Below are 26862 nucleotides of genomic sequence, written 5' to 3'. Positions count from 1 at the left end.
ATCAGAGACATGTCTTTCGTGAGTGTTTCCTTGAGGATGTCGAACTTTGATGCCTGAGTTGCACAGCAGATGTCACATATTTCTCATCTTACAGAGAAATTCCTATCACCCGCCCAAGCTGGTTTCCGCCCAGGAAGATCTACCTGCGAACAAGCCCTAGCCCTCTCAACTTACATTGAAAATGGATTACAGAAGAATTTAAAGACGGGTGCTGTCTTTGTTGATCTCACAGCAGCCTATGACACGGTCTGGCACCGGGGTCTCCTAGTCAAGATCTCAAGATGCCTGCCTCCATGGGTGGCCAACACTATATCATTTCTTCTCCAAAACAGAAGATTCCGGGTGCATCTGGGTGACAACTCTAGCAGATGGAAACTTGTCTCAAGTGGCCTCCCCCAGGGCTCTGTTCTGGCTCCTACGCTATTTAATATTTACATCAATGACCTCCCAGAAACTTCTTCAAGGAAGTTCATCTACGCTGATGACCTGTCACCTCAAAGCATCAGACACAAAAAAGAATTTTGCATAGCCACTTATCCTCTCTCCTTGGCCCATTATGCATTATACTAAGCACTTAGCACTGTTGTTGTAGAGTAAGAATGTGTTATAGGTTCCTATTGTATAATTCTCTCTTCAGTGTATCTATAGGACCTCTAAAGCCTCAAATAAAAAGATTGTAAGGAAACCAACTCTCTCTCTCTCTCTTAATTCTGCAGTCAACTTTCTACCTAGACTTCTAGGTTAAAAACCCATCGCAGCCTCTGGAAATATTGCACCTGTAACATTGCTTATCACATTGGAGCTTCATAAGTCTGTCTTTACAAAAACAAGAACCAAAAGGTAACAGGCTGTTTTTTTTTTTGGGGGGGGGAGTGCACACTATACTAAATGTACTTTGAGTTGTATCTTGATTTAGGAATATTAGATATTTCCACTCATGCCTTCCTATAGTGTCCCAGCATTTGTGCTCCAAAATGAGGACAATAGGGATGTCCAGGGCTCACAGTCTCTCAGGAGGAAGCTAGGGCTGCATGGTCGTCAGCAGTTCCAAATACACTAGAGACTTCACTTACCTTGTTTAGTAACTTTGCTTTAGAATTTTAATTCCACAGGCAGAGTGTGTGTGTGTGTGTGTGTGTGCTCACTGCATTTCCTATGCCTGAGACAGTGTTGTCTGTAATGCTCAAAAGTCACTTGTAAGCAAGCATGCTGGCATTGAAGTCCAGGCTTATCAGACACATAGATCCCTAACCTCTGCAATGCAGATCCCAGAAAAGAACCACTGAGACAACTTCCATTGGCTATATTTGCTTCTAAGATTATCATTGCTCTAGATGTGAAATTGTATAGTTGTTGTTTTCCTATAGCATACAACAGTCCATCAAAGAACACCAAAACAGAACCTAAGACCTCTGAGACTACAACTTGTAAGGATCCTGAGAAAGCAGAACAGGTACTGGTCTCTCAAGACAAGCAAAGGATGGGGTGTCTGCCACTGAACACAAATAGGGCTGGGAGAACAAGGAGTCTCAGTTGACATAGACCCTGAACTTCAAGCAGAATTGTGGCCACTCCTGCAACCGGAGGTCTCAGCCTATCAAACGCATTGTGCTGATTGTTGTTCATACATCTTTTTATCAAACACAGTCCTGGAGTAATCCAGTCTTGGGAGAGCACAGGAAGAATTCTGAAGGTAAGAAAGAAAAAGGTAAGAGCAGACCCTTGGTGTCATTGTAGGAGCTGTGCTATGGGTGCATGCATCGTGCCAAGGCCAACAGTCTGCTGTACTGCTGAGAGGAAACATAAAAAAAGGATCCAGAGACCAAGAAGATTCTATGGAGATACCAGATAATGAAGACAAGGACACTGTGTTAAGGAACCAGGTGGTGCAATGCTTTGACTGAGAGGTGGTGCAGCGGGGGCAGCAGACAAGACAAGGCCACTGCAGATGTCCCGCGCATGTCTGCCTGGCAGTGTGCCAAATCATGCATTTCATGTGAGAATTAAGTTTGGGTCATGACCTGGTTTCCAGGAAAAGACTAAAGGCATGTTTGATGCACTACATTTTGGAGCTGATGCTACTTTCTGATCTCTTCACAGCTTATATAAATGCATTGGGGAGGGGTTTGGAGGATGAATGGAGGGTTTACTCTACTCTGTTGCATGAGTGCAGGGAAGAACATAGACAGTCACACATTTTCAGGTGCCATTCTGCTTGGCTTGCTTGAGCCAGACCTTATGTTTGAAAAACAAATACCTTGACTGAAAAACCTCTTCTCAGCTAGGAAAAAAACAAAAAACAGAAAAGCTCATAATTTGGACTCCTATGAAACATAGCCTTTGTAGAGAGAAAGACTAGTAGTCCACAAAAAGAACTACATTTCCAGCATGTGTTTTATTTATTCATTAATTTTTTATTTATTTTATTTTCCCTGTAATGTTGGGCTACAGTAAAAAAAAAAAAAAAAAAACAGTTCATGAAGAATGCAGCTAAAAACCTCGGAATCCCAGATGCTGTGAAAGCACACAGGAGGGAGTCGGGCTGTAGGTCAGCGGGTTAAGCGCAGGTGGCGCAAAGCACAAGGACCGGCATAAGTATCCCGGTTCGAACCCCGGCTCCCCACCTGCAGGGGAGTCGCTTCACAGGCGGTGAAGCAGGTCTGCAGGTGTCTATCTTTCTCTCCTCCTCTCTGTCTTCCCCACCTCTCTCCATTTCTCTCTGTCCTATCCAACAACAACAACAATAATAACTACAACAATAAAACAAAGAGGGCAACAAAAGGGAATAAATAAATAAAATAAATATTAAAAAAATAATAAAAAAAAGAAAGCACACAGGAACCAGAAATGCCACTTTTACATAAGAGTTGTTTCTGCCTCTCTCTTGCATATAACCCTGTCTGGGAATGTTTGAACCCACCCTCTGGAGGGAAGATTGAAGGGATGCCAGTGGGCTTTACAAGAGTGACACTTCCTCTCTGGGTGGGAAATAATTCCATAGAATCTTGGGCCCCTCCCGCACCCCCAGAACTGAGGTCTCCACCTGAGTAAGACCCTCAGGTGAGCTGTAGGTGCAGAAGGTGCAAGAAAACTCATTTTAGATGTTTGACCACCATTTTCATGTTTTTAGTCACTATGGCTTCTTTTTTTATTTGCCTAAATTGTCCTATTTTCAAACCATTATCTAGTTAAACTGACAATTCTGGACATACTAGATAGTCCAGAGTATTGCCTTTGTTCAACATGCAGGGCTTTGGGCCAGCGGTAGAGCTTAGTGGAAGACTCTGTGGTTGCGCACCTGTGGACTTGAGGTTTGATCACACACACACACACACACACACACACACACACACACGTACAGGCACAGACACACATGAACACACACATACACACACATACACACACACACACACACACCATAGGGAAGAAAAAAAAAAGAACTATGACCTCTGATCAGTTTTTCTCAGAGTCACATTTGAGCAGGTGAGCTCAACATGTAGCTGCTTCATTGGCACATATAAACATTATTATTTTTTCTTTTAGATAGATAGAGAATGCAACCAGAGTACTGAGGCTTCCTTCAGTGTGGAGGGGACGGATCTGAAACCCAATTCTCACCAATGACAAAGCAGCCACTATAAAAGCCAGCTATTTTACTAGCCTATCAGTTGTTTTCTTGCTTAACTCAAAGAAATGAAATGCCCCTCTTTTATCCTAGAATTTATATATCTTTGAAAACCGATCACCAATGCTGCTGTCATCTCTACAAAAACAAGAAGACTATTCTCAGAATCTGCTAATACAAGATGCCAATTGTGAACTGACCAAGAAAGAGCAACAAAGCCAGGAAGTCTTGGAGCAACTAGAACTGCTGCAACTCAAACAAGAGTGAGTTTTGGTGGACTTGCAGGGAGACTCCAGTGGGGAAGGTTCGGGCAGCACAGCTAGTGCTTCAGCACATCTCAGCCAGCCAACTGGGGTCTCCACGCAGCCCTTCATCGCCACCATGCTTAGCGTCAGGACAGCCTTCGTGGCCAGAAACAGTTGTCAATCAGCTCCATGGCCTTTGGCTTTGTGGTCAGTGGTGTTAGTAGAGGAATAAGGGGCCAGTCTGAAGCAGGAACCCATCCCAGTGTAGGTTTATCATCAGTAGGTTGGGAACCCAGGACCCAGGGTCAGGAGTGTGGGGTCCCAAACTGGAAGCAGGGCTAGGCCATCATGAAAAGCCTTCCCTATACTCATACCTGCCATTCTCCTACAGCTCAGCCTGGGATGAACATATCTCTCATTTCCATTTCCTGAGGAAAGAGAGTGTTTAGTTGCTCTTGGCCTGAGGCTGAGCATTTGGGTCAGGGAGCAGGTTAGGAGAGCAGTGAAAGAAACTGCTGTGAGAAAGACTCCCCCAAATGGAGGTAGTTCCTTCCTCCATAAAGCTAGTCTCTCTCTGTCTTCCTTCCTTGCTCCCTTTTTCCTTCCCTACCTTCATTCCTTCTGTATTTACTACTATATAATGTGGGGCTTGGTGTCCTGATGCTCCACTATTTCGGGCAGTCCTTTCTTTGATAGAATGTGTGAACTAGATGGAAACAGAGAGCAGGAGAGGCACCTGCAAAACTGTTCTACTACTTATCAAACATCTCCATTGCAGGTGAGGACCTTGAACTCAGTCTTTGCAAATGGCAGAATGTGTACTCTTCTAGATGAGACACCACCAGGTCCCAAGTCCTGTCATCATCAAGTGCAATGGAATCTGCCCACTATCACCAGTACTATTCAACATACTGTTGGAAGTTCTTGTTATGGCAATCAGTCAGGAACAAGGAATTAAAGGCATGCATATTAGAAGAGAAACAGTGAAACTCTCCCTATTTGTGGAAGTCATGAGAGTATAAATAGAAAAACCTAACCAGGGAGTTGGGCAGTAGTGCAGCGGGTTAAGCTCACGTGGCACAAAGGACAAGAACCGGCATACAGATCTCGATTCATGTCCACGGCTCCACACCTGCAGGGGAGACTCTTCACAGGTGGTGAAGCAGGTCTGCAGGTGTCTACCTTTCTCCCCCCCTTTTGTCTTCCTTTCCTCTCTCTAATTCTCTCTGTCCTATTCAACAACAACGTCATTAATAACTACAACAATAATAACTACAACAATAAAACAAGGGCAACAAAGGGGAATAAATAAATATTAAAAGAAAAAAACTAGGGAGTCGGACTGTAGCGCAGTGGGTTAAGCGCAGGTGACGCAAAGCACAAGGACCGGCATAAGGATCCTGGTTCGAACCCTGGCTCCCCACCTGCAGGGGAGTCGCTTCACAGGTGGTGAAGCAGGTCTGCAGGTGTCTATCTTTCTCTCCTCCTCTCTGTCTTCCCCTCCTCTCTCCATTTCTCTCTATCCTATCCAACAACGACAACAACAATAATAACTACAACAATAAAACAAGGGCAACAAAAGGGAATAAATAAAATAAATATTAAAAAATTTAAAAAAAAGAAAAAAACTAAAAAAAAAAAAGAAAAACCTAAGGAATGCAACAAGCTTTCAGATGTTATCATACAATACAGTAAGGTGTCAGGCTACCAAATTAACATTCAAAAGTCAGTGGCATTCCTCTATGCAAACACTAAGTTAGGAGAAGTTGAAATCCAGAAGTCAATTCCTTTTACTATAGCAACAAAAGCAATAAAATATCTAGGAATAAACCTAACCAAAGAAGTGAAAGACTTGTATACTGAAAATTATGAGTCACTACTCAAGGATATTGAAAAAGACACAAAGATGTGGAAAGATATTCCATGTTCATGGGTTGGAAGAATTAGCATCATCAAAATGAATATACTACCCAGAGCCATACACAAATTTAATTCTATTCCAATCAAGATGTCAATCACATTTTTAAAGGGAATAGAAAAAATGCTACAAATGTTTATCTGGAACCAGAAAAGAGTTTGAATTGCCAAAACAATCATGAGAAGAAAGAACGGAAGGAGGCATCACACTCCCAGATCTCAAATTGTATTATAGGGCTATTGTCATCAAAAGTGCTTGGTCCTGGAACATGAATAGACATACTGACCAGTGGAATAGAATTGAGATCCCAAAAGTAAGCCCCCACACCTATGGACATCTAGTCTTCAACAAAGGTGCCCAGACGATGAAATGAGGAAAGCAGAGTCTCTTCAATATATGGTATTTGAAAAAATAATGGGTTGAACCATGCAGAAGAATGAAACTGCATCACTATATTTCACCAAATACAAAAGGAAATTCCAAGTGGATCAAGGATTTGGATATTAGACCAGAAGCTGTCAGATACTTAGAGGAAAATATTGGCAGAACTCTTAAAATTCTTCTCAGCATAAATTTTAAAGACATCTTCACTGAAATGAATCCAATTACAAAGAATATGGCAAGCAACAGACCTATGAGACTACATCAAATCAAAAAGCTTCTGCACAGCAAAAGAAACCACTGCCCAAACTAAGAGACCCCTCACAGAATGGAAGAAGATCTTTACATGCCATACATCAGACAATAGGCTAATAACCAGAATATATATAGAGCTTGCCAAACTCAACAACAAGAAAACAATAACCCCATCCCAAAATGGGGAGAAGACATGGACAGAATATTCATCACAGAAGAGATCCAAAAGGCCAAGAAACATATGAAAAAGTGCTCCAAATGTTTAATTGTCAGATAAATGCAAATAAAGACTGCTATCAGATACTATCGTCACTCCTGGGAGAATGTCATACATCAGAAAATGTAGCAGCAACGAATGCTGGAGTGGTTGTGCTGTCAAAGGAACCCTCCTGCACTGCTGTTGGGAATGTAAATTGGTCCAGAATCTGTGGAGAACAGTCTGGAGAGCTCCCAGAAGGCTAGAAATGGACCTACCCTATGATCCTGCAATTCCTCTCCTCGGGATATAGCTAAAATATGAGAGTATAAACAAGTAATTAATAAACAAATTACTAAGATCCCAGCAGTAAACCAAGTTCTAATATTGCACTTAAACTTTTTAAACAGCCTTAAATCATACTAAAAAAAGAGCTTCCAAAATTATAAAGATATTTAAACCAATTCTAATTATCCAGTTATCAATTATAGTAAACTTCTAACTTGGTACAAGTTTTTTTCTTCACAAGTAAATGCTTACAGCTATGTCAAGCCTTCACATGAAGAACCAGCAGCTCATACGGAATCCCCAAGACCATTTGGACTCTGCCCTCTGACATTGTCCACAAGATGGCCCAACTGGGAGTCAGGCAGTAGTGCAGCTTGCTAGTCGCACGGGCGCAAAGCGCAAGGACCCGCATAAGGATCCCGATTCGAGCCCCCGGCTCCCCACCTGTAGGGTAGTCACTTCACAGGTGGTGAGGCAGGTCTGCAGGTGTCTGTCTTTCTCTCCCCCTCTCTGTCTTCCCTCCTCTCTCCATTTCTCTCTGTCCCATCCAACAATGACGACAACAACAACAACAAAAAATATATGGCACAACTACAATACCCCGAAACCCATGATGTGACCTGGCCCAATCTGAAGAACCTGATTCACAGAGTCCAAGGACAAAACTTTCCTACTGCCCTTCTCTTGCCCATCACTGTCTGCCCTTCCTGCTTCTGCATCACCTGTCACCTTTTGGCAGTTTCAGCACACTCTCTAAAGAAAAACAAAATTCCAGTGTCTGTCTTCCCCCTCCAAGTTAAGATGTGTGGTGTTTCTTCCCCTGGTTGATGGCATTGGACAGACACTTCTTTTTTTTTTTTTTACTTTTATTTTTTAATTGGGGAATTAATGTTTTACATTCAACAGTAAGTACAATAGTTTGTACATGTATAACATTCCCCAGTTTCCCATATAACAATACAACCCCCACTAGGTCCTCTGAATCCTTCCTGGACCTGTATTCTCCCCACCCACCCAACCCAGAGTCTTTCACTTTTGTGTGATATGCCAATTCCATTTCAGGTCCTACTTCTGTTTTCTTTTCTGATCTTGTTTTTCAACTTCTGCCTGAGAGGGAGATAATCCCATATTCATCCTTCTGTTTCTGACTTATTTCACTCAACATGATTATTCCAAGGTCCATCCAAGATAGGCTGAAAACGGTGAAGTCACCATTTTTTAGAGCTGAGTAGTATTCCATTGTGTATATATACCACAACTTGTTCAGCCACTCATCTGTTGTTGGAAACCTGGGTTGCTTCCAGGTTTTGGCTATTACAAGTTGTGCAGACAAGAGTTCAATAACCAACATATATAAATAGCTTGAAAAAATCAACAATAAGAAAACAAACAACCCCCTCCAAAAATGGGGGGAGGACATGGACAGAATAGTCACCACAGAAGAGATCCAAAAGGCTGAGAAACACATGAAAAAATGCTCCGAATCTCTGATTGTCAGAGAACTGCAAATAAAGACAACAAGGAGATACCACTTCACTCCTGTGAAAATTTCATACATCAGAAAAGATAATAGCAGCAAATGGACTGACAATTCTATCAGATTTGCTGGTGGAGCTCTTAGAAACTCCCTTTACTCTGCTATTCTTCTCGAGGACCAACTGTAGCAGTCCATGCAATTTACAGCCAGCTGTCTCAGGACCCTGCAATGCCAGATCACCCCTCTCGCCCCTTGGCCTATCAGGCTCCTGCTCCTCCACCTAACAGGAAGTGCTTCTTCCACCCACTAGGCAGCCCCTCTCCACCTACCAGGCCTCCCCTCAGCATCACACTGGCCCTTGCTACTCTTACTTATCACTCCCTGTCTTATCCCAGTTCTTTTTAAAACACCTGCACTATATCACTCAGGTTTCTACACAAAAGGTTTCTGTTCACCCCTACACTGCTATTCCTCTGAGAGAAATGGAGTCTTTTACAACATTGACCCATTTAAATATGACCATTAGATAAAATGAAAGGGGGAGATGTCAGAAAATTGTGAGGATGTGGTTGAGCTTGGCAGGGCTTGATATGAGGAGTACATCTATACTGTCAATCTCTCTCTACCAAGAGGTTGAGCAAGAAGGGACAGGAGTAAGCCCTAAGGTTTGCCCCATCTTAGCAGACTATGGCCATACTGATACTATGGCCATTAGATAAAAAGAAAAGGGGTGATGTTGGGAAATTGTGAGGAGCCTCACAAAGCACCCTGCATTTTTCTGCCTCCAGGAACCTGGCACTCCTCAAAACATTAAGCCAGCTCCACCTGTTCCACCCTGCATTCCTGATACTATGGCCTCTCTACATAATCATTGTTTTGGCTGAAAGATCCCCACCCATTCCATTCCTTAGATCTATTTTCTTTCAACTCTCAAGACCCTTCCTGCCTGCATGGTAGCATTACTCCTACCAGATAAAACTTTCACAACAGTTGCTAAGGGAAGTTCCTACCTTTCCAGTCCCTTTTGCCTTTCTCCACCCCTTTCATAGCCATTTCCGTTTCCGAGTTGCCACTTCCGGGTCTGCCCTTTAAAAACCTGGGCTCTCTGGTCAATAAATATATTGCATTGCCTCACCGACAAGTGTCTGACTTGAGTCCTTCAAGTCGCTGAGTGAGTAGCAGCCCAGGCACGCTTCAGTTGAGTTCTCTCCAACCTAGAGATTATGCATTCAGGAAGAGGTACTGCTATGCTAGCCTTGCAAAACAGAAGATCAGAAGGGAAAAACACAAGTAGAACCTGTACTGGAATTGGTGTACTGCACAATAGTAAAAGATGTGGGTGTGTGTGTATGTGTGTGTGTGTGTGTGTGTGTGTGGATCAGGCCCAAAAAAGATGACACAGGAACCAGTGGGGGTTGTATTGTTATATGGAAAACAGGGAAATGTTATGCATGTACAAACTATTGCATTTACTGTTGATTGTATAACATTAATCCCCCAGTAAATAAAAAAAATTCTTGTGTGGAGGGTAGAATACTGGGCACCCACAAACCCACCTGGTTTCCTCATGTGAGTTTAGGATGCCCTGACTCTTTCCTATAAATAGTGGCTCTGTCAGTGTACCCCAATCCTGCATCCTTCACTGTGTCTCTCTCTGTTCCAGCTGAAACACAGACCTTACAGACTGCCTGTATATGAGCCCATGAGCACCTTCACCATCTTTGGGATGAATGAGATGACCCTGGAGGTGAGAAATGGCAGTGAAACATAGATTGTATGAAAGAGCAGATAGAAGACACTACAGGTGACAAAAGAAAGACTATCCTGAGCCACATTAAAAGTCGTCAAAAAGGCAAACACATGCTACAGAAAAACCAAGAAAAGTAAGGGGCCTGGGCCTTCCTTCCCCACCACAATACTCTCCTCCCTTTCCTCCCTCTCCTCCCCGCTCTCCCTTGACACCTTACTAGAAACATGGGTGGACACATGGAGAGTTCATGACTGGCCCTTGCTCACCCCACCCTGCTTTCTCATCTCACTCTCCCCAGTCACCTCTGAGGCTGTTGCATGCCACAATCCACCCTATGATATGAGTTTTTGTGGGACTATGTGAAAGCTTGGTAGAGCTTAGGGAAGCTCTCCCATCATTGGATGGAGGTCTGGAAAGACACCACACTTGTTAGCCTCTCTCATCAAAGAGATGAGCCAATATGGAAAAGTCTCCCAGACTCAGTTTCTTCTTGTTAGACTCTCAAGCTCGCAGAAATTTTACAGTTTCTCCCTGCTAGCAGCAGACCACATGGCTGCCTGATTTAAGGTTCATTCAAAGTTCACATACTCACTCAAAGTTCACACATCCACTTCACCATTTAATCACAGAGGAGAAAACACTCTATCATATACCTCCCCACCACCAGACAGAGAAAACCCCAAAACTCCATTTCCTGATGGTTTTGGATATCCATGGTTTACATCAAGCCTTGATTCTCTTCTCTCTATCTTACCTTACTGGTTAACCCCTATGCTTCTCTCAAATGCCTTTGGATAATTAACTTGACTGAATTTTGGAGGAATAGTTGTCTTGACCTTTATGTATCACATCAATTCTTGTCATACTAGCCCCCTACCATAAGGGCAAGCTGACCTTTAAAAACCTGTAATTTCAGACGTATTTGAAAAATGTTCTTTGTTTAACTTTCTATATATACTCAAGCCCACCCTCAAATAAAACAAGTGTTTGTACCAAGATGCTCCCTGAGCCCTTTTTCTTTTTCTAATCCAGCGTGACATAATTTTATTTTTATTTTATTCGTATAGATCTACAAACTTATAAGGTAACAAGGATATAATTCCGCACCTTTCCCACCACCAAAGTTCTGTTTCCACATTCCTTCCATTGAAAAATTTTACTTGTTCTCCTAAGATTATAGATATGGATTGACTATTACTTCTATAATTATACATCTATACTTTTCTTTATCACGCAGTCACTAGAACTGGTGAGAGAGGAACGGTAATCTTACTTCCTGGCTGGATCCACCCAACATGAGCCCCAACAAGTTTTTAGACCAGTTAAAAGAAATGAACAGCTTTTAGGTGAGGATGGATTGACCAGAAGAGGGTCTTTGCTGAAAGCAAGCAGTCCTGGACTCCTCAGTTATCTGAAAGCTAGGGTTCTTTGTATTTGCTCATGCTATTGACTCTTTTTCTTTCATTCTTCCCTTTTACTTTTATTTATTTATTTTGGATAGAGATAGGGAGAAAGGTAGAGAGATACCTGCTGCACTTCCATCCTGAAGCTGAGGAACTGAGGCTTGAACCTGGGTTCTTGCACACTGCAATGTGTATACTTCAAGTAGTTGCACCACCACCTGGCCTCTGCTTTTACCTCCTGTTTCAAAGAGTGAGAGCAAAACCAGATTTCCTACTGAATCGAAGGGTACAAGGACTTTGGGACGGTGGTGGTAGTGGATGGAGTCAGACTCTTGCCTTCCCTCCAGGTATTTAGCAGGAAGGTGTGCATAACACGATTGAAGGAACAAAATAAATTTAAGCCTACAGAAAGAATGGGATGAAGATGTGCAGAAGCAGCAGCGAGATGAAGATGCCAAGGCTTTTGACAAGTAATTGCCCTCTGGGGTTGCAAGTTCCCTCCTCTCCCAGTTCCCTCCTCTCCTCCCTCTGATCTGGAGGTCTATAGAGCTTCATGAAAATATATGGGGATTGCCAATGGAGCTCCATGAAGGATAGAACTCTGGGTTTAGTGTGGGGACAGTTGTTTTGCCTGTTAAATGTCTACCAACAGTGCTTTGGTCTGCCTCTACTCAAGAGATCCTTATTTTCCTTTTGTGGAGGGTGGGAAAACCTGGGTGGAAGAAGGGGCAGCACATTTCTCTTTGGAAATAACAAGTTGGAAACAGGGCGAATGACTTTGCATCCCAAAATTATGGAGTTGTCAGTCAAGAACAGAACTGAAGAATCTTGGGTAAATGCATGGACAGTTAAGAATGGATCTGAAGAGTCATGAGTAATGGGTACTATACAGTGTAAGACATCCAGCTGGGAACCTGCCCAGACCATCCTCCCAGAGGGCACCTGTCCCCTCTCCTCAGCCCTCTGGCTCTACTTAACACCCAGGAGCAGAGCCTCTATCCCAGGGCCCTTGAGGTTAATAGCTAGCCTGGGAAATGCTGATGATCTTTCATCTTATTTTCATTTGTCAGTGGGGAAAATTAACATGTGCCTGACTGAGACTGTGAAAAACTTGCCAATAACAGATGGAGCCTATCCCTTCAGATACTATCAAAGCATCAATATGCCAAACTTTTTTTTCCCCAGACTTAGGTCAAGGTTATAGTTGAGCTGTGGATCAAACTGGAACATAAAAGGAAATGAAAGTCATTTTCAGAACCACTGTACTATCTCCCCAGCCCCAAACATTCTAAACAACCAATTAACAAATTGTTATCATGGGTAATTGTTATCATGAGAACTCCTCCTCCTCCTTCCTTTTCTCCTACTCTTCTTTCTCTCTCTACTCCTTCTTTCTGGTTGATGATGGTACAGGGGATTGAACCTGGGACCTCAGAGCCCCAGATATTCAAGTCTTTTGCAGAACTGCCAAGTTATCTTTCCCACTGGGATATAATCTCTTCTAGAGATGTTTTGATATTGGTGGAAGGTAATTCCTCCCCATCTCCAATGTAGGGCCCATCTTTTGTGGCAGTGAGTGAGAGGAGAAGGGCAGGCTGAGGGAAAGGGGAGCAGGTACTGGGGGGGTCACTGTCCTTGTCTCCTTTTCACCATTTTGAGGAAGGCCTCTCACCATTGCCTGTGCTTCTTCCCCTCAAGGGCCCCAGACAAACTATTTATTTTGGATCAGTGTAATGACTACAAACGCTGCGGTGTCAGTGAGTCCCGTCCAACAAGGGCGAGACCCACTTCTGGCCCTACAACAAACACTTGCCAGGGTCTTGCATGCTCATGTGAAGCCAGAGTCTGGTCCTTGCCTCCCAGTTGTCTTGGGACTCCAGCAGGATGCCAACTGGGAGTTTGCAGAGGAGATTGTATCTGTCCTCCCTCCCTTTGTGAATCCATGTGTGCCTGACAACCCCCAGCCTCCCCCCAGTCCACCTGCACCCCAGAACATAATTTGACAGCTCTGGGGCAGAGTTATGTAGCCTCACCCTAGGGTGGAGTGCTGTTTTCCACCCCCACCCCGGACACCAGTCCAGCCTCAACCTCACAGCACCCGCTGCCAGGGTGGCAGGGGAGTAGGCAGCTAGCCTCACCTGAGCTGTGGTGCACTGCCCTCAAACCTGCCTCCCCACGTTTCCTTCCCTCACAGTCCACTGGCCATCCCCTCAAACCCAAGTCCACGTCTACCCCAGCCCACCACTCTCCTTCCAGTCCACCTTCCTTCCCCCCATTCACCACCTTCCCCTCATCCACCACACTCCCTGCAGTGTGCCTCCCTTGCCCCAGTCCACGTCCACTCAGTGTACACTACCTACCCCCCTCAGTCCACCGTCACCATATACCACCCTGGCTGTGGTGTGCTGTCCTCATCCTCATTCTACCCTCCCCTAGTCTACCACTTCAGCTCTAAATCCACACCCTTCCCTTTACTGTACCTCTCCCCTCTTATTCCACCACCCACCAATCCAGATACCTCACCTCCACTGGACTCCCACTGTCAAAACACCCACCCATTACTCCACCCTCCCTCAACCCTCCACTCCCTGTCCATTCTCAGCCTGAAAGCTACCCACTGCCAGAGTGGCTGGGGAGAAGGCACCCAGCCTCCATTTGGCTTTCCTGTGCTGCCAACCCCCAACCAGTCCAAACCCCCACCTCCTCACTTCTGTCCTTAAATTAATCCCTTACAGGAGTCAGGGGACATTCAGTGAGTACTGGGCTTTATAACACCAGGAATGTTGGTCAAGATTCATGGTCAAGACTATTATGTATTTATAAAGATTTTATTTATTGATTCATGAAGAATGATAGGAGGAGAGAGAGAGACCAAAAACCAGACATCACTCTGGCACATGTGCTGCTGGGGATTGAATTCAGGACCTCATGCTTGAGAGTCTAGAGCTTTATCCACTGTGCCACCCCTTGTAGCACAGATTCTATTTTTTATTTTATTTGTTTTTTGACTTATTTACCAGACCACTGCTCTGCTCTAGCTTAGAGTGGTCTGGGGATAGAACCTGGGATCTTGGAGCCTCAAGGCATGAAAATCATTTGCAACACCATTATGCTGTCTCCTAAGCCAATGATATCCCACAGTGAATTTGCACATCTTTATTAGCACATCCAAACTCCTTTGTTCCTGCCTAAAATAAAACCAAATGGACTGGTTCATGCTGGCAATTCATCAGGACCTCTGCTTGGCACTTCTGATCATTAGAATATGAATGTCACAGATGCAAGGCTTTTTAAAAAGAGATTCCTTCAGGAGCATCTTGGGTCAGGCATCCATGAGAGCAATTCCAGGCTTGGGCTCTCCTTATCTGAGATGTTTGATCAGGAGCCCGGCCTGAGTGTTCCTGCATTGGTTTTACACCCACAGAGCACTGTGCTGGCTGTCATTTTGTCACCCACATTGGAGAGAAGGCTTCATATCACTAAGGACACCACCACATTAGTGTCCTGGATCCTGCATAGGCTCCCATCCAGAGCTCTTTTAACAACTCAAGCTATACAAGGCTTAGTCCTCAGGTCTCTGGGACAATAGTAACTTCCTGCCTTGCAAATGAAAAGACTTGTCATAGTCTGGGGCACACATGTGCTCTGTGAAAAACTCCACCATTCACTTTATTTTTTCATCCTTTCTCTTTATTTTTTATTTATTTATTTTTTCCCCTCCAGGGGTATTGCTGGGCTCGGTGCCTGCACCATGAATCCACCACTCCTGGAGGCCATTTTTCCCCCTTTTTGTTGCCCTTGTTGTTTAGCCTCACTATGGTTATTACTATTGCTATCGTTGATGTTGTTTGTTGTTGGATAGGACAGAAAGAAATGGAGAGAGGGGGGAAGACAGAGAGGGGGAGAGAAATATAGACACCTGCAGACCTGCTTCACTGCCTGTGAAGTAACTTCCCTACAGGTGGAGAGCTGGGGGCTCGAACCGGGATCCTTACGTTGGTCCCTGCACTTTGCACCACATGCGCTTAACCCACTGTGCCACTGCCTGACCCCTCCCCCCTTTATTTTGAGAAGACTCTGGCATAACAGAAAGAAACAGGGTCTGTAGCACATGATATGCAACCCTTTCAATAATTTGATCCTTTGTTGGCACCATACTGTCCCTTTTTCCCCCCTTGGAATGTTAGCTTGCCTCTCTCTGTGGAGTGAGGCTTGCTCTGTCTTTGTGAAACACAGCGCCTGCAAAAGAAAACTATAGAAACTGGATGCTTGAAGGAATGATGTTCTTGGCTAATTTTACCTTAGTGTCAAACACTTGTCTAGGTTGAAATTTTTTTTCCCAGAAATTAAGTTTTAATAAGATTTGCAGAAAGAATATTATAGCAAGTCGTCTCATTATTTTTCCTTATTATTTTTTTATTTAAGACAAGAGACATTAAGAAAACCATAGAATAAGAGGGGTACAGTTTCGCACAATTCCCGTAACCCGATCTCCACATCCCATCCCCTCCCCTGATAGCCTTCCCATTCTCTATCTCTCTGGGTTTTATTTTTAAAAGTATCTTATTTACACATTTTGAATAGAGCCAGAGAGAATTTGAGAGAGGGAAGAGGAGTCAGAGAGGGAAATAGAAAGGGAAATACCACAAGTGCTATTTAATTGTTCATAAAACATAACCCTTTCACTTAGGTACTGGGGGCTTGAACTAGTCCTTGCTCATAGTAATATGAGTGCTCTACCAGGTGCCACTGCCCAGCTCTCTCATTCTTTAAAAAAATTTATTTGTCTATGATTTTTTTTTTTTGGATGGAGACAGAGAAATCAAGAGAGAAGAGGGAGACAGAGAAAGAGAAAAAATGAGAGGCACCTGCATCACAGCTCATGAAACTTCCTCTCTGCAGGAGGGGACTGGGGGCTTGAACCCAGGCCATAGAATATTATAAGATATTTGTTCTACCAAGTGTACCACTGCCGGGCCCCTGACAACTCACTCTGAGTACATTTCTTGTGTTACCTGGACAAAGGTCACATCATGTGCTCTAGTCATGAAGCTACAGACAGCAAAGAAAAGTCCAGGGAGTGGGAGGTGGATCACCCTTTACAGCACACATTTTCACACGTGAGAACCTGAGTTTGAGCCCCAAGTCACCACATGGGAGTGTCTGCTGTGGGGAAGCTTTATGATTGGCAGAGGAGTGTTGCAATACCTTTCCTTCTCTCTGCCTTTCACTCTGTCAGAAAAAGAAATGGCCACCGGGAGTGAAGGAGTCAAGCAGACACTGAGCCCCTATGGTGACCTTGGTGGGAGAGAGAGAGAGAGAGAGAGAGAGAGAGAGAGAGAGAGAGAGAGGGAGAGAGGAGAAAAGAGGGAGGGGTAGAGGAAGGAAGGAAGGGGAAGAGGGAAGGACAGGGCTAGGGGAAGAGAATCCTGTAATGAATACACATTTTCTGGAATGAAAAGAGACTTAGAAAGCTAGTGGCCTTGCCAAATTGTAAAAAGCATCAGTTTTATACCATGACTTTCCCAAGTCTTTGATCTTGTATAATGTCCTACAGTGTAATTGGAGTTACTGCCTTTAATACACTTCTTTTCGTAAGAGTGGATTTTCATAATGGAGACCACTACCAGAAACATCTCATGTAATTACTCTTCAAGGGAGGAAGACTGAGAACACATTTGCATCCATTTAGCTGAGGGTCTGTAGATCTGAGGGACTCTTAGGCCCCGAATTTCCATGGAGGAAGCGTTTATTTCATTAACTTCATCTCTTAAGCCCACACAGACAGGAACTGCTGTGTTAGCATCTTTGGTCAAAGTACTTCACTCAAGTCCTTTCTTTTGGTTTCTGTGTTCAGATACCATTTCTGCTTCAAACTTGTGAGTTTTACTACTGTTGTTTTCTCTATTTTCCTTACCAAGTGTGTGAGGAGATGACTCTCCTACTCTTCTCTTCTGCTTGATATTTACCCCATTAGAATTGCAAAAGGGGATACTAGGACTTCCAGAGGTGGAGCTACAGAGTAGCAGCAGCTATGTTTCTCTCCTCTCCTCACTCTGGCCAACTAGGAATATCAAAGAAGATCATTTGAGGCTGCAACAAGACTAGACTAAGACTGCCTTGGGAACCCACCAAGTCAACGGTGAATGAAAACACATGTGACTCGTGGACAGAGAGGGGTCTAGGGAGATATTCCTGGGGCTGAAACCCATATCTACTCCTGAGCAGCTGGTAACGGTCCGGTCCAGCAGTTTGCCTGTTGAGGAGCAACCTCCAGTCTGTTTTTACCAACAAAAAGACTGCTGAAGGGAGAAGAAGACTCTCCTAAAGCTCACCAATCACAACTGTGAATCTCCATTGCTACTGCCTCTCGGAGACTGGAGCAACAGTGGGGAGGCCCTGTGCTAACATCAGGGAGCAGAGAACTGACAGGGAAACTCAAGAGAAGATCTACATCCCAGTAGTCTAGAGGTGGAGCTGTATAGTGGGAACCTACTGGGATGAATAATTAATTGCCTCAGAACCAAGGGACTATAAATGGGACTTGTTTAGAAACTCACAAGACCAAGCAGAACTGTGCAGCTTGGCAGCTTGGCTCTGGCTACTGGCAGAGAAGCTGAATTGAGCTCGAGTCTTTGGATCCTTGAGGTGTGGGAGTCTCTTTTCATAACCACTGTGTATCTCTCCCCCACTCTTCTTTATCTCTAGCTCAGGAGTGAGTGATTAAGCTAAAAATATTTACTTATAGGTAAAAAGCCCTCAGGCTACCATAGCCTACAGGGAAGAAAAAAGAGGTTTTGGACATGGATATTTACAGTTCTGTTGGGCAGATCTTCACACTTTTTTTTTCTTTATTGGGGGAATTAATGGTTTACAATCACAGTAAAATACAGTAATTTGTACTGTGTAACATTCTCAGTTTTCCACATAGCAATTCAACCCCCTCTAGATCCTCTTCTACCATCATGTTGTAGGTCCTGGCCCTTGCCCCTACCCCACCCCAGATTCTTTTACTTTGGTACAATATTATTTTTCAGTCTCTCTCTCTCTCTCTCTCTCTCTCTCTCTCTCTCTCTCCTCTCTGATTTAATACTGATAGAAAAGATTGTGGGATAAGAAGGGCATAATTTACACAACTTTCACCATCAGTGTACCAAATTGCATCCCCTCCACTGGAAGCTCTCCCATACTTTATCTCTCTGGAAGTATGGACCAAAGATCTCCACGAGGCACAGAAGTTCTGGCTTTTGTAATTGCTTCTCCTCTGGACATGTTGACAGGTTGATCCATATCCCAAGACTGTCTCTAACTTTCCTGAGTGGGGTAGGGATCCAGGGAGGTGGAGGATCTTCACATTCTTGAAGGGGTGATCTAGCTTCCTGGAGCTTGATGTTTTCATGAGAGATACCTGCAACACTGCTCCACCACTTATGAAACTTCTCCCTTGAAGGTGGGGACCAGGGCCTTGAATCTATGTCCTCACTCATAGTAACCTGTGCACTCCAATGAGTATGTCATCACCAGCCACTACTAATGTTTTTGTTTGTTTGTTTTTTTAAAGGATATAGCCAAAATGACCCATAGGGAGGCAGAGCCAGGCTGAGGTTTTCTGCAGAAACTGGAAGCCAGGTAATTCAGTTAAGACAGAGCCACATCTGGAAGTTTAGTCCCAGATCTCATCTTTTCCCTTGTGGATATTTCTAGGGCCTCTCTGTTTAGTGCCTGTAGTGCCTTCTCCTCACTTCCTCCTGTCCCTGGTCTGACATGCATTTTTCTCTTTTATCAGTGCCAGTTCATGTCATTTCCTCTGGAACCCTTCCCAGGCAGCTCTGCCCCAAATGTGGGCACTGTACCTCCACATTTCTCCATTGAATCTCCCTATTTGTCTCACCACCCTGTTCACACCCTTGTTTTTTATCACACCCACCTTTATGGACTCCCCAAGGACAGTGACTGTTGGGTCTGTTGTTATGGCTCCAGGAGCCTGGGTTGGCGCTGTACATACAGCACAGCTGCCTCCTGGTGCTTGCTGAGGGAATAGTTCCTATAGCCCTGCAAGGACTCAGGCTTCTTCTCTCTGCCATGGGGGCTGTGATCCAGGCTTCTCCCACTGAGTGTCTACCTTTACTGCCCAGCTCCACCTCCTCTGCACTATGAGAACTCTCTCTACCAGGGACAGATCAGGAGAAGCAGAAGAAGAAAGCAGAGAGGAGTTGAGTGGTAGCGCCGCGGGTTAAGCACATGAGTCGCAAATCACAAGGACTGGGTAAGATCCTGGTTCAAGCCCCCTGGCTCCCCTCCTGAAGGGAGTGGCTTCACAAGCAGTGAAGGAGGTCTGCTAGTGTCCTTTCTATCTCCCCCTTCTCTCTCAATTTTTCTCTGTCTCTATCCAATAAAAAAATAAAAAATAAATAAATAAATAAAAAGAAAGCAGAGGGCTGGGAGACCATCACTAAGCACTTCCAGCATGTTGGGGGGGCATGTTCAGATTATCCAAACCTAACTATTTTCAGTGCTTCTGTGAAGAATGAAGTGCAGACACCACCACCCCTGGGGACTGGCAGCAGGACTCTGTCTGAATTGCCTGTCATTGTCCCTTATCACCCACCAGCTTGCAGGGATGGTCAAGGACAATATTCAAAGGGGCCTGCCAGAGCATTTGCCAGAGAGACTGCAATAGATAGAAGAGGATTATCTACTAGCCTCTGGCTGGATTTGTTGTTTTTGTCCACTACCACCACCATCCCCAAAACAGAAAACAAAACATTCAGCAAATACAAAAGCCAGGACCCTTTTCAGCAGGAATGTGATCCTTACTCTTGGGCAGGCTGGAACTAGGATGCCACCAGCCATGCTCCTTGTTTTCCCAAGGCAGGGTTGGGTACTGCAGCCCAGATGCCACAACTGAGCACTTTGGAATCATGGGGTGTGATCCTGAGTCTGATGTTGGAAGGACTCTCCTGGAGGTGCTAAAAATGAAGTTTCTGGAAGGTGCTATACTCAAGATTCAGGCCCAGGAGATTGTCATCAGATGTGTTTGAGTGTCTGGTCTCCTTGGTCTTAGTTTATCAATTACTTGATTGAGAGAGAGAGAGAGAGAGAGAGAGAGAAAGAGAGAGAGTCTCTGTTGGACCCCCTTGAAAGGTTCCCTTGACTTCCAGCCCCACTGATGGCCCTGGTGGCAAAAACAAATAAAGAAATCTATACAAAACACAAAAAGATCAGTCCCATGCTGAGTCAGCCTTTCCCACCCATCCCCCAACTCCCCTTCAGCTTTGCAGAGTGCCCTGTTGTTTTTAAGAGCTGATTTCCAAAGCTAATGCTGTCTTTAAGAAGTCAAGCCCATGGGCTCACCCCACAGTTTTCTCTGGAAATAAATTCAGAAACCCACTGACAAAGTCGTGGAAGAGTCCCCACTGCAGGAAATGGGATGACAAAGGACTGCATGTTCAGGGCCACTGACTGGACAGGCTAGAGAGGCTAGCCATTCTCATGACCCTGTGAGAAGATAGCAGGGCTGTGGTTTCCAGCCCTAGGCTTTCATTCCTCACAGAAGACAATTGCTGGGTCAGGCCCACTTAGTCTTCTGCATCAACAGCTGACTTTCTAGGGAGCTTGTGTGTGTGTGTGTGTGTGTGTGTGTGTGTGTGGAGGTGGGGTTTGAGAGAGAGGAGTGTGTGTCTCCCAGGCCCCTCCCTACAGAGAGAATTGAATTCTGAGAGTGCTGAAAAACAAGGGAAAAAAGTGAAGATAGTGGGGACTACAGGATAGTGCAGCAAGATAAGCACACATGGCTCAAAGCGCATGGACCAGCATGAAAATCCTGGTTTGAGCCCCTGGCTCCCCACCTGCAGGGGGGTGGCTTCACAAACAGTAAAGCAGGTCTAATAGTGTCTATCTTTCTCTCCCCACCTCTGTCTTCCCCTCCTCTCTCAATTTCTCTCTGTCCTATCCAACAACAGTAACAACAAAAATGACTAACAGCAAGGGCAACAAAACAGAAAAACTAGCCTCCAAGAGCAGTGGATATGTAGTGCAGGCACAGAGACCCAGAAATAACCCTGGAGACAAAAAAAAAAAAATGAAGACAACTGCCCAGGATGTGATGCAGTGGCTAGAGCACTGGAGTCTCAATGTTGAGGTCTCAAGTTCAATCACTGGCATCACATGTGCCAGCATGATACTCTAATACCTCTCTCTCTCTGTGTGTGTGTGTGTCTCCTCTCATAAATAAGTATGTCTCTAATAAAAAGAGTAAAGAAAAGTTGAGAGAGAGACAGTAGGGGAGTGGTCTTCAAGCTATATATACATATTTAAAGTTTTTATAAAATGAGAACACTGACAAGACCAAAGGATAAGAGAGCTACAATTCCATACAATTCCTGCCACTGAAACTCTATATCTCAGACACACCCCATAGCTTTCCTATTATTTATCCCTCTGGGAGCATGGACCCAGGGACATTATGGGATGCAGAAGGTAGAAGGTCTGGTTTCTGTAGTTGCTTCTCCACTGATCATGGGTATTGACAGGCCGATTCACACACCCAGCCTGTCTCTCTCTTTCCCTAGTGAGGCAGGAATCTGCGAATATGGGACTCCAGGACACATTGGTGGGGTCATCTGCCCTGAGAAGTCCAGTTGGCATAATGATAGCATCTGGAATCTGGTGGCTAAAAATGATATAAGATAGAAAACAGAGCAAATTGTTGACTAGTCATGAACCTAAAGGAAAGAATATTGTGGATGGAGGTCTGGGGTCTCCGTTTTGGAAAAAAGCTAGTAGGTCTATCCTAGGTACATTCCAAGGGGTCCATAAGCCAAGCAGTTCTTGCCTATACCTGACATCCAATATGTATGTGACCTATGCTATTGTCTGGGATTTTTAATAATGACTTGATCTTTGAAATATTAAATCTCCTAAAATCTTAGACCAGGGAGAACAAAAGCAACTGGTGATGTTCCTTTATAAGGTAGAGCTATAAGTAAATAATGTAAAAGGACATAAATTATGGTGAGGTCTTGTATGTTACCGCAATCCTAATAATGGGATTTTCAAAGTTAACCCAAGCTGTATTTTTATAAGAAGTATATTAATTCTGCTTCAGTCTCTGTTTACTGGATTGGAGGCATCTGGCAGGTAGATGCTGGAACTCTACCACACTTGATCCAGATTCAGACAAACAAAATTGAAAGCCAGAGTGATGCAGACAACCCTCACACAGTGGCAGCAGGCAGGTCCAGGGGAAACCCAGAGTCAGGGGCTGGGGGCCCCTCAGAATGCTCTAGCTTCTTGATTCTCTTCATGTTAGAAAGACTTCTGAACTAGGAATATCAAAGGAGACCACCTGGGACCACAACAAGACAGGACTAGAACTACTTTGGGAACGCACCAAATCACCAGAGCATCCAGAGACCACAACTCTGTGCAGACCCCCAGCTCTATCCAGTTGAGAAACTTCTCCAAATGACAAGAAATATCAAAGATCACCTGAGACTGCAACAAGGTGAGACTGGGAGCCCACCAAGTCATTGGTGAGTGAAAACACATGTGGGACAGAGAGGAGCCTAAAGAGAGATTCCTGGCGCTAAAGGACATATCTATTCCTGAGTGGCTGTTAACAGTCTGGCAGTTTTCAGTTGAGGAGCCACATCCAGTCTGATTTACCAACAAAATTCTGCTGAAGGGAGGAAAGGACACCGATAAGACTCACCAAATGCAACTGTGAGTCTCCATTGCTACTGCCCTCAGAGGCTGGAGCAGCAGGGGCGAAGTCCTGTGCTGACATGGGGCAGGGAGGGGGGCAGAGAATGAACCAGGAAACTCAGGAGAAGATCTACACCCTGGTGGTCTATTAGTGGGACCCTATAGTGGGAGCCTATCCACATTGTTCTCCTGATGAGAACATGGGGAATAATTGCCTCAGAACCTACAGACTATAAACAAGTCTTGTTTAGAAATTCACAGGGCCCAGCAGTGCTGCCCAGCTTGACTCTGACTGCTAGCAGAGAAGCTAAACTGAGCCCAAAGCTTTGGATCCTTGGGGTGTCAGAGTCTCTTTGCATAACCACTGTGCTGTCTCTCCCCCCACCCAGCTTTATCTCTTGATCAGGGGTGAGTGATTAAGATAAAAAAACTAATTACAGGTAAAAATCCCTCAGGAGGGGACCAGGCGGTAGCGAACTGGGTTAAGCACACATGCTTAGACACATGTAAGGACCCTAGTAAGAACCTAGTAAGGACCCTAGTAAGAACCCCTGGCTCCCCACCTGCAGGGGGGGGAATCACTTCACAAGTGGTAAAGCAGGTCTGCTGGTGTCTATCTTTCTCTCCCCCTCTCTGCATTCCCCTCTTCTCTCCATTTCTCTCTGTCCTATCCAAAAACAACTATATTAATAATAATAACCACAACAATGATAATAAAAGGGCAACAAAAGTGGAAAAAACAGTCTACACAAGCAGTGGATTTGTGGTGCAGGCACCAAGTCTCAGCAATAACCCTGGAGGCAAAAAATAAAAATAAAAATAAAAATAAAATCCCTCAGGCTACCAGAGCCTGCAGGGAAGAAAAAGAACAAAAGAGGCTTTAGTAGCCGCTGTGTTTCAACTCAGGGACTGAGATAACATTGAGAGAACTGTTACTTTCCACAACTGTGAACTCTTTAAGTACGTTACTTAGACACAAGTCAATCCAGGCAAGAGTGATCAGGGGACTGAAAAGTACTGAGAGAAGAACTTCATAACACATGATAATAATGGTTAAAACAAGGAGAAACATTGGAGAAATGAACCAGGACAAAAGTTTGGCGAAAAGACCCTAAAGGTTGAAGCACCGAACAATGAGGTCAACATCCAAATGTTAATTAAGGAGTTAATCACAGGAGTGAGGAAAGAGTTTCCAAGTATAATCATCAGAAATGCAGGAACAACAAATGAAACTCTAGAAGAAAACACTAACTATGTCTAGGTAATTAGAGAGCTGAAAGCTGAAATAGCTGAGCTAAGAACACGCTAAACATAGCTGAACAAGCTAAAACAGTATCAGAAAAGGATAACAAAATAGCTGAGCTACAGAAAATAACAGAAGGGAGAGAGAACAGAATAAATGTGGCAGAAAACAGAATTAGCAAGATTGAGAACAAATTAGAGACAACTAAGAAAGAAGTAAGGGATCTCAAAAAGAGATTAAGAGATACTGAAAAAAGCAACAGAGACCTTTGGGGTGACTTAAAAAGAAATAATCTATGCATTATAGGCCAACAGAGGGAGAAAGAAAGGGAGAGGAAGAAATCATTCTACAGGACATAATAGATGAGAATTTCCTTAGTCTAGGCAACACCAAAAACGTAAAGGTTCAAGAAGCCCTGGTGAGACCTTTCCTTTCATAGTATTCTCTAATTCCATTCCAGGTGGTCCACTCCCCAATAAAGTCCCCAAACCTAGATATAGTCCAGGTCCCCTGAGATAGAGCATAGGTTCACATGTGCCCATACCCATAAACTAGGGGAAAAATATATACCTGAAAGCAGAAGTACACAAGAGCATCCAGGGAATACCCCCCAACACTTCATCTGCACTATTCCAGTCTTTAGGTCCATGATTGTTCAACAGTTTGTTTGGATTTGTATATTAACTCCCTTTTCAGCCACCAGGTTCCAGATGCCAGCAAGATGCTAACCAGACTTCCCTGGACAGACGACCTGATCAATGTGTACTGGAGCTCCACTTCCTCAGAGCCCCACCCTACTAGGGAAAGAAAGAGGCAGACTGGGTGGATCGGTCAGTCAATGCCCATGTACAGCGGGGAAGCAATTACAGAAGCCAGTCCTTCCACCTTCTTCAACCCACAACAACCCTGGATCCATACTCCCAGAGAGATAGAAAATGGAATGGCTATCAGGGGAGGGGAGGGGATATGGAGATCGGGTTATGGGAACTGTGTGGAATTGTACCCCTCTTATTGTATGGTTTTGTTAATGTCTCCTTTCTTAAATAAAAATAAAAATAAAATAAAAAATAAAAAAGAAGCCCAGAGGGTCCCAAAGAGAATTGACACAGACTTAAAGACACCAAGACATATCATATTTAGAATGAAAAGTAATAAGTGTAAACAAAGGATCTGGAAGGCTGCAAGAGAAAAACAAAGAGTCGCCTACAGAGGAAAACCCATAAAATTAGCGGCAGATTTCTTCACACAAACACTACAGGCCAGAAAGGAATGGCAAGATATCTATCGAGTACTCAGTGAGTAAGGCTTTCAACCAAGACTACTGTATCCTGCTAGCCTGTTAGTCAGATTAGGAGGCATAAAAACCTTCTCAAACAAGCAACAGTTAGAAGAATCAACTATCACCAAGCCTTCCCTGAAGTTCTGAAAGGTCTCCTATAAGCAATCAGATCACCTTAAACATGTCATATGTCAGAACACTCTAAAAATCTTCAAAAAGGGTGTTAAAATATCTTCATTCTATAATATTGATAAATGCCAGTGGCCTGAATTCACCTATTAAAAGGCACACAGTAGGAAGATGGGACCAGAAAACACAACCCACCCATATGTTGTCTGCAAGAGTCCCAAAACTCAACAAGACAAAAACAGACTCAAAGTGAAAAAATGGAAAACTATCATATAAGCCACAAAAAAGGGGGGCAGGAATAGCTATTCTCATATCTGGCAAGATAGACCTTAAAATAAATAAAATTTAAAAAGATAGGGGTGGACATTACTTAGGGCTCAGAGGACCAGTCAATCAAGAGGACTTAATGATTATCAACGGGAGTCAGGTGGTAGCACAGTGGGTTAAACGCACGTGGCGCAAAGCAAGGACAGATGTGAGGATCCCGGTTCAAGCCCCCGGTTCCCCACCTGCAGGGGAGTCGCTTCACAGGTGGTGAAGCAGGTCTGCAGGTGTCTGTATTTCTCTTCCCCTCTCTGTCTTCCCCTCCTCTCTCCAATTCTCTCTGTCCTATTCAACAATGATGACATCAATAACAATAACAACAATAACTACAAGAATAAACAAGGGCAACAAAAGGGAATAAATATTAAAATAAATAAATAAATAAATGATTAGCAACATCTATGCACCTTTTGAGAGGTCATCTAAATACATCAAACAGCAATATATCAGTAGCAGCACAGTAATAGTAACACCCCACTCTCTCAAATTGACACTTCATCCAGGCAAAAAATTAATAAAGAAAATGAGGGAGATAAGTTAAGAGATAGATAAACTAGCGCTATTGAACATTTTCAGAGTAAAACTGGTGATTTCACCATTTTCATCCCATCTTAGATGGAGCTTGAAGAAACCATGTTAAGTG

General features: G+C 44.0%; 1 long non-coding RNA gene and 1 pseudogene across 1 annotated transcript; one reads left to right on the top strand and one right to left on the bottom strand.

Moving 5' to 3' along the window:
- Positions 1-26862, bottom strand: part of LOC132533791 (polycomb protein EED-like) — a 213781-nt pseudogene that overhangs the window by 83840 nt on the left and 103079 nt on the right.
- On the top strand, positions 764-1856 carry LOC132534066 (uncharacterized). The gene is made up of 2 exons (XR_009545768.1): positions 764-840; positions 1738-1856. It is a non-coding gene; the product is annotated as an uncharacterized LOC132534066 (long non-coding RNA).

Source organism: Erinaceus europaeus, chromosome 17 (assembly GCF_950295315.1).
Source record: "Erinaceus europaeus chromosome 17, mEriEur2.1, whole genome shotgun sequence".
Lineage (NCBI taxonomy): Eukaryota > Metazoa > Chordata > Mammalia > Eulipotyphla > Erinaceidae > Erinaceus > Erinaceus europaeus.
The sequence above is the reverse complement of the archived record's forward strand: the minus strand, read 5'-3'. Positions and strand labels throughout refer to the sequence as shown.